This window comes from Heterocephalus glaber, unplaced genomic scaffold (assembly GCF_053883595.1).
Source record: "Heterocephalus glaber isolate CG9 unplaced genomic scaffold, H.glaber_assembly_v1.0 deba00001004, whole genome shotgun sequence".
NCBI lineage: Eukaryota > Metazoa > Chordata > Mammalia > Rodentia > Bathyergidae > Heterocephalus > Heterocephalus glaber.
In genome coordinates this window covers 9,839,201-9,847,478 of record NW_028258179.1, presented here as the reverse complement: position 1 = coordinate 9,847,478, position 8,278 = coordinate 9,839,201, and the positions used below count along the sequence as shown (strand labels likewise).

The 8,278-nt window shown below is 58.9% G+C and overlaps 1 pseudogene; it reads left to right on the top strand.

Annotated features, from left to right (window-relative positions):
* The first annotated feature begins 1,321 nt into the window (after positions 1-1,321).
* LOC101702309 (26S proteasome regulatory subunit 4 pseudogene) overlaps positions 1,322-8,278 on the top strand; it is a 31,155-nt pseudogene continuing 24,198 nt past the window's right edge.

Sequence of the window (8,278 nt, the reverse complement as noted above, 5' to 3'; positions counted from 1 at the left end):
TTTGGGCCAGATCAGAGGGCCCGGCAGGCCAGAATGGCGGTGGGGCATCTCCTATGGCATGCTGCCTGGGCACCTCCTGCAGTTTCTTTGAAGGGCCACTCTGGAAGGAGCGTGGTGGTCTAGGAGCAGGACATGGGGTGGCAGCGAGGACCTAGCTTCAGGGATATCGGCAGTGCAGTGTGACCCAAGCTCAGGGACCAAGCACCTGGGGGTGCAGCTTGTGCTCCCAGTGGGGTGGGCAGGGGCCCAGGGGCAAGGGTTCCCTTCAGAACAGAGAGCAAAGCAGCTGGGCAGGGAGAAGTGGCCTCTCGCCAGGCCGCATGGACAGTGTGGCCTCGGCCCAGGAGCCTCCCAGCCAGGATGCTGCCCATCCTCAGAGGGCCAGGCCACCCTGTCCCTTGCCCCCCTGATGTCCCCACCCAGAGTCCCCTCTGGTCTGCAGCTGCAGCTCGGGCCACATGTATCTGTCCAGCCGCTGCTTTGCTGCGACCTTTCCTCTTCCTTCTCCTCAAGCTGGTTTTATGCAGACCCACTGGAAGATTTTTTTGTTGCTAACATTATTATAAATTTCTTCCATTTCTACAGAAACAGGGTTCAACTGAAGCCAGATTTTGCAAAAACAAATGCATAGGAGGTCCTCACAGCCTTCCCCCAACCTCCCCCAAACACTGGTCTCCTGTTCCCCTTCCTTTCTCCCCAAATGGTCCTGGGGATCCAGCTCCACATCAGAACTCAGACTCCTCACTTATGTATGGACTGGTGAGGTCACCACTCTGAGCAGCACTGTCACGCTCCCCCAAGCTCCATTTCCAGGTCCCCCAAGTCCACAGAGATTACCGACCATGCTTCTGAGGACAGGGCAGGGTGCGGCTGCACAGGGGACACCACACTGGCACTCTTCGTGTCGCCGTTACCTGTGCACATGGCACGTGTGGCAGGGTTGGCATGATGCTGGAAAATGCCACCTGCAGAGGGCCGCAGAGACCCGGGCTCCAGGACCCGACCACTGGGAGAGGCCAGCAGGTGTGAGCAGCCAAGTGCAGCAGTCCTCAGCACCCCATGCCCTCTCCCTGCAGCCCACCGTGCAGATGCAGCAGGTGCAGCAGGTGCAGGGGATCCCAGGAGACAGTGGCTGCTGACCACAGTGGTCTGAATTAGGATTTCCAGCTCTAGGAGTCGAACATCCTTGAATTCTGCTGGGCTAGGGACACGCACAGTGATCCCCTCCCTGGATGCCAGAGCGTCAGTCCCAGGTCATGAGGGGAAACCCCAGGACTGTGGTTAACAGCGTGACACGAGCTGCTCAGCACATTGTTTCAAGATGGCCTTTGTGTCAGAGGGCGCTGCCCAGCTGCAGGCTGAAGTCAGTCCCGGGTACACGGAGGGCACCGGGCCAAGTGAGGATGGTGGGTAGGTGAAGGGCATTAAATGAAGTTCATAATGTTTCCTAATCAGAACAGCCCATCCGAACTCCAGGCACATTTGTACGTCTCCCTCCTCCAGCACACACCTGCTAAATAGCACCAGGAGCCATGTTCGAAGTCAAGGGCCCCGGAGTGCAGGGTTATCAGGAGACAGCGTGGCTCCCCCCTGGTGGCAGGCAGTGGGATGGACCACAGGTGGGAAGGATGGCAGGAAGGAGTGCTGAGCAGCGTGGACAGGCCTATGGGACAGGACACGGCCAGCGCATGACTTCCACCCCTTCCGGGCAGAGGCCACATGGGTGGACAACTCAGGCCTGAGGTGGGATTCCCCGCAGGTGTCCACTTAGGAGCTGCTCTGGGCCAGGCCAGCAAGCGGATGGGAGAAGCCAAGCCAGCCTGTCCCACATCCACACCTTTGACCCCAGAACAAGGCCCCCCTACCAGGAGGGCCAGGTCCACACCCACAGGAGCCGAGGGCAGGGAAAGCCCAGGCATCTCAGCTCCACGATTTAGGCAGAGCTCCAGGGAAGGGCAACAGGTGGAAGAGACATCCACAAGCCCAGGCAGAGGGAACAAAGCATGCAACAAGGCTCCGGGGGCTCCCACTGCATCTGCAGCAGGTGTCCACACGTACACAGCTGTGCGGTCACATCCGTGTCCTCCAGGAGGCAGAGCCGCACACTTTGGGCAGGGGCCCAGAGGGCAGGAAGGGAGGCAGGGCCCCAATACACCCTCCTCGACTCACCCTGCCCAATGAAGGCTCCCTCTGGGCTGCCCCCCTGCACCGAGAGGGCCTCTCAGGTCCCAGCAGGAGTAGATGTCAGGGAAGGACAGCAGGGTCACCGAGCTGTGGGCAGTGCATGCAAGCGAGCTGGATGAGAGACAGCGGCCGTGCTCCCGCTGACCACTGCTGCAGCACCAGGCGGGAAGAGCAGCCCTTGGCACCTGGGAGGCTCACGGTCTCCATCTCCCTATTTCTCTTCACCAAAGTTCCAGGAGTCCCAGGGCTGCCACCCCAGCCTGTCAGAGTCCGAAGGGGCTCAGGAGGCCGCACTTTCTAGAGAACGGGTGAGATGCCCTGAGCAGACGTATCCTTTTCTCTTGTCTGCAATGGAAAGAGACTTGGGTTGAGATTTTTAATTTATTCCAAATGCATCTACTGTGAGAATTATGCAATTTTTATTTCTAGCTTTAAAATCATCTTAAAAGTTTGAGGCTCAATGTCTGTGTGAAGAATATTTTTTGTAGACCCTGGAACACCTGAAAGAAAGCCAGCTGACAGCATCCCAAATGGTGACCCTCCAAAAGCACCAGGGGCCTGACACTGCCGTGCACCTTGTTGGAATATCTGTGTCCGAGACGGGGGGCCATCAAAGGACACACAGAGTCACCAGGTCTGCTCCTCCGTGGCCTACACACAAGCCAACCTCACAAGAATCTGTTCTTCCGAAAGCCCGCAGTGCAGGGAACATTTGTGCTGATGGGAGTGTTTGGCTGCCAGCTGGCCGGGACGGGCGGTGTGGGCCACCGAAGGCAGCTAACGAGTGTGGGGCTGGGGTTCGCTGCAAGAAGGAGCCAAGATGCGCTGTCTCCGGGGTCCAGCGAACTGTGGAGAAAGCACAGTGTGTGTCCAAAAGCAGATGGCCTCTCCTCCCAGAGTCACAGTGCAGAGCGGGCCAGCATTTGAATATAAATACCTCTGTCACTGGAATGCATGACCTCCGTAAAGTATGAATGCTCTGACTTCACACAGGACGCCGGAGGAGGCCTTAAAACTTCGCCAGCTCTGCGAGGGCCTCAGAGAAGGTGGGGTCCAGCTTCAGGCTTTCTCTCCCTGCTACCCTGACCCTGACACACCCGGCCTGCAGGACAAGGCCCAGCCCCAGCACCCGCACCCATCCACATGGGCTCCACTTGGGAGTCTGAGGCACTGGACAGAAGGTGTCAATCCCACAGTCTGGGCGAGCACATGACCTGGAGCTGTTAATTCTTTCGTTTTCGGATTTTTATTTTGATTAGTTCATGTTTGCCACGCATAATGGCTTTCATCCTGGAGAGCTGGGGCAGGGACACAGCGCGCCTTCTGTTTGGATCCCCTCCCCTCCATGTATTGGTCCCCTTCCCATGTGTGAAAGATCTATTTCCCTGTTTCTTATTATCTATTCTTCACTAACCAGGACATCTTACGAAATAAAAATCGAACACAAATCAATACACTTAACAGTGCCTGCGGTGGGCTCCGGGCGGTGGGGAGGAGTTGCGGCTGGCGCCTGAGGTCTCGCCCCTGCCCCGGAAGCAAATGCCAACCTCAACCCCAAAACTCCACCATTTGGCTGGAGTGGTGGGAAACCAGGCAGAGGTCAGGGGAAAGAGCAGGATGTTTAATAAGGCACCCAAGACTGCGACCAACACAGCATGAGGAAAGGTAACGAGAGCCAGGGCCTGGGGCAAAGGCCAAGCAGCTGGGTGGGGTGGCCCGGTGATCAGGGTGGGAGTCCTGGGCAGAAGCACCACGAATGCGAATGCGTCTCCTCTCCAAAGAGTCCCCCCTCCTCCTCCTCCTCCTCCCCCGCCCCCCAGGAAGGCCAGGGCTGCGAGCTCTGGGTAGAAACCCCACCTCCGCCACAGAAGCAAGAAGACCAGGCCCACGATTCCACACAAGGTCAGGAAGACGCAGGGAGCCTCGAGCCACGTGCGCCCGCCCGGGGACCTGCGGCAGCTGGGAGAGCGGTGCTGGAGCTGCTGTCGCCATCCACACCCACGCCGGTCCCTTCTGTCCTTGTCCGTCTCGTCTGTCTCCTCACTCCTCCTCTCCACCTCTGTAGCCCAGGCCTAGGGCTGCGTCTGTCCTCCAACCTGTGTCCACCGTGCTCACACGGGTCAAGGTGGGCTGTCGGCCTGGGGGCCATGGGACCCAGGAAGGCAAGAGATGCCACCAAGGGACCCAGTCCACGGTCACCTCCCCTGGAGAGCGGACGGAGACACGGGAGCCCCGTTGGTGGAGCGTGGGAACTCCCCTGCCAGCCACGTGGTTCTCCTATGCCTTCAAACCTCTGTGAATAAGGAAGCTTATTTTTCAAATCCCCCGCATTGCCTGACCCCGCTCATCTGCCTGGATGTCCGGACTTTAGCTTGGCACTGAGCGCCTGGCCAGGTGGTGCTGCCCAAGGCCCATCGGTACCTTTGGCAGGGAGCATGGCCAGCTTGGGACCAGCGAGTCCCCAGTCTGTCACCTCGGCACTGTCCACTCCACACACGTTTCCTGTGACTCCAAGGAGACAACAGCACATGGGCTCCTGGAGCACCAGAAGGAGCCCTCGCGCCTTTGTGTGGAGCTGATAACTCCGGTGCCGCCGGGCTGAGGCAGGGAGCTTCGGGCGCTGCCCCACAGCCAGAGCCCCCGGCGCACCTCCCGAGGTGTCACCTCCACCGTGACCGCTCTCTCATGGCCGCAGGTGGCCCCAAAGGCCCTAAGGTTAAAGGCCTGGCCCCAGCATTATTGGGCATTACTGGGGTGTGGAAGCCATAAGAGGGGCTCTTAGGATGTCTCCAGGTCACCAGAGCTGTGCCCTGAGGGCAGCAGGACCCTGGGCCACCCTTGTCCTCTTCCCTCCCTCCAGCCCTGCTTTGAGCACTGCTGCACACTGTGTGCTGCTGCCATGAGCTGCGGCCTCCCGTGGGCCAAGGCAGTGGGGCCACTGGCCATGGACTAGGACCAAAGAACCCTTTTCCGTGTGAGCCAGCTGTCTCGAGTGCTTGGCACAACGCGGACGCTGGCTGATGCAGTGGCACAGTCCCCTAAGGTCCGACTCACATCGCAGCTCCACTCTGCTGAGGCGCCTCCCAGCCGCACTGAGGCCTCTCCCAGGAAGTTGTCACGGAGGGACCAGGACGCTCACCTCGTGCCACAACACCTTGCCTACCCTCTGTCCTCGCTGGGGTCTTCCCCTCCGGCTCCTGTGGCAGATAGGCGTCCCTCTGAGAGGAGGGCAGGGCAGAGCCAGGAGGAGCAGATCGGCAGGTGGAAGCTGCAGAACACACTTGTGTGTGCGCCCACTCCCAGGCGACCAGAGTCCCACCCAGGATGGGGCGGGCAGCTGGTGGCCACGACTGGAGACGTGTGGGGTTTGGGTCATGCGTGTCTGGGAGACCTGAGATCTTGATCTCATCATATCCTCTCTCTGGGCAGCCTGTGGACATAGGGAATTGGGGCAGGGCCCATGGGGACAGGAGTCCTGTCTCCAGCCTCGGGAGAAAAGAGAGGGGCCTAGGAGCTTTCTACATGGCCCTGCCCTCTCCAAAGTCAGAGAGGCGGCCAGCGAGCAGGGAAGGGATTCTGCCCAGGACTCTGTTTCTCTGGGTTCTGTCTCTTAGGAACCAGAGTGTGAAATTGGGATTCAAAGCTAGGGTCAGTCCTGGGGGAGGGCTGCGGCTGGCAGACACGGGTCCTGTCCTCTCTCAGGCGGACACTGCACCTCCGTGGATGCAGCCTCATGCCACAGCCTCGGCATGTTGCAGTCTGCCTCGGCTCACTGACACTGACTGTCCCCAGCCTGCACTGAGAACACAGTAGGCACAGCCAGCATGTAGAGATGGCTCAGGACAGAGCGAGCAGGAGCAGGGGCCAGGACACCTGGCCAGGTCTGCAAGGAGGGACCTCTGTCCTACTGGGTGACACATGGCCACACAGCCAGGGGGCACTGTCACCCAGGTGCACCCGGGGCCACCTTGCTGGGAGCCCGAGGGACAGCTGATGGCAGAGGGGCCAAATGTGCAGGGGAGGAGAACACGGGGTCCACGTGTCCCTTCTGGGAGGCCTCCTGGGGTGAAGCACCGACCCCCATAAAACAGTGCCTCTTGAAGTCATTGTGCAGCACAAGTTGGCCTCAAACTTGAGGTGATCATCCTGCCTCAGCCTCCCCAGTGCCAGGATTGCAGGAATGCACCACCATATCAGTGGTCCCTGAAAGAGTCTGGGGCCCTCTTCCCAGGGCCTGCTTCCTTGAGACCCTGGCTAGGACAGTCACAGCCCATGCCCGCCGGCAGGAGTGGCCGGGAAGGGACCCAGGCAAGAGCCCTGACGCTGACTGGTGGGCAGGTGGCAGACCAGCCGCAGGGCCCCCAGGGCTGGGGCAGGGGAGGCGGATGCTGTCTGCACTGGGCAGCTGCACCGTGAGGTGGAGTCAGAGCTGGCGGAGTTGGCCCAGAAATGAGAAGCAGGCCAAGGCGACAGAGCAGGCAGGAGCAGCTGGGAGTGGGGACAGCGGAGAACACCCCCCCACATACACGCCCCTGGGCCGCAGCTGACTTCCCACGCGGTGACCCAGCCACCGCATGGTGCTGCGAGCCATGGGCTCAGCCGGATTCCACCCCAGCACCCCTGGTTTCGCCGGCAGCCTGGGGCCAGGCCCGCATCTTCCCCTCCTTGCCTTATCTGCTTGCTTCTCTTCCTTCCCTCCACTGAGGAGCTGAGAGAGCTCCTCCAACCCCAGCCACAGGGAGGAAAGCCAGCCCTGGCTGCCCCCCACCGCCCCGACCCACTCCATCTCGCAGTCCTGACCCGGACTTGGAGGCTCAGCCGAGCCCAGAGCTGTGAGCACTGAGCTCTGAGCTGCCAGCTGCTTCCTCTGAGCTGTGAGACAGACCCAGCCGGCGAAGCTCTCAGTGCTTTCAACCACACAAATAGCCGGCTATGGCTCGCGTGCTGCAGTCCACCCAGCTGACAGACCTGTGTGCGTCCGGCCAAGCCCTAGGAGTCACCTTAAAGTCGCCACGGCAAGAAATCGAAGGACACGCCATCATGTCTCCACCACAAGGCCCAGACACTGACCCCACGAGGCCAAGCAGCTCCTTGGGCCTCCACGCCCTCAGGGACTCAGCAGAGGGGGGAACAGCCCGTGACAACCCACTCCACACAGCTCAGAGCATTCGATTGTCTCCATGTCCAAGCCCATGATCAGTGAGGGTTTTTTCCGTACTGAGCATTGAACCAGGGCCCTCTCACTGTGCTACATCTCCAGCCTTTCTTATTCTGAGAAAGGGTCTAAGTCCCTCAGTTGCCCGGGCGTGGCTTGAAATTGTGGTCCTCCTGCCTCAGCCTCCCAAGTGCATGGATTTGCACCACGCCTGGCTCCATGATCAGTGGATTTGAACAACCTCTCCTGTCAAATCTGCCACGCTGGCAGCCACTGTAAATGCCGATGCGCTGTGACCCGTGGTTCTGTTGACAATCTACAGTGCTCTCAGGCTGCGTGGCACGGCAGTCACTGCCAGCGCCACCCCGTGGGGCTGCCAGAAAGATTTAGCCAGGACGACCCACGAGGCCCAATAGCCACACAGCTCTAAGCAGACGGAGCCTTCATGGCCCATTGCAGCTGTGGCCTGAGTGTTTCATCTGTGCTTCCAGGGCACACGGGGAAGTTTCACGTTTTTGTGCAGATGAACACAACCTTTCCATTCTGCTTCCTAACTTAAGTGTTGCACTTACAAATGCCTTTCTCGCCCCTGGAGTGTAAGAATATTCACCAATCTGTCCCTCAAACCCCTTTACCATTTCATTTATGTCACACTTACCTCCTTAAGCCATCTGGAATTTATTTCATTGTGAGGTAAGAATCCAAGTCTAGTTTTTTTTTTTCAGGAACTGTAACCACCTATGCCAGTAACATTTATTGCACAATCCATCTTTTCCACACGGATTTAATTATCTCTTTTTGTGTAATAAGTGCTTAACTATCTTGAGTCATTTCTCAGTGATCCAGTCTTGCTATTATTCCATTTCCATTTGCATTGTACTCTTTTTGCTATTGCCATCTTGAGATGTTCTGATATTTGGTACTTGGGGACACTTCACA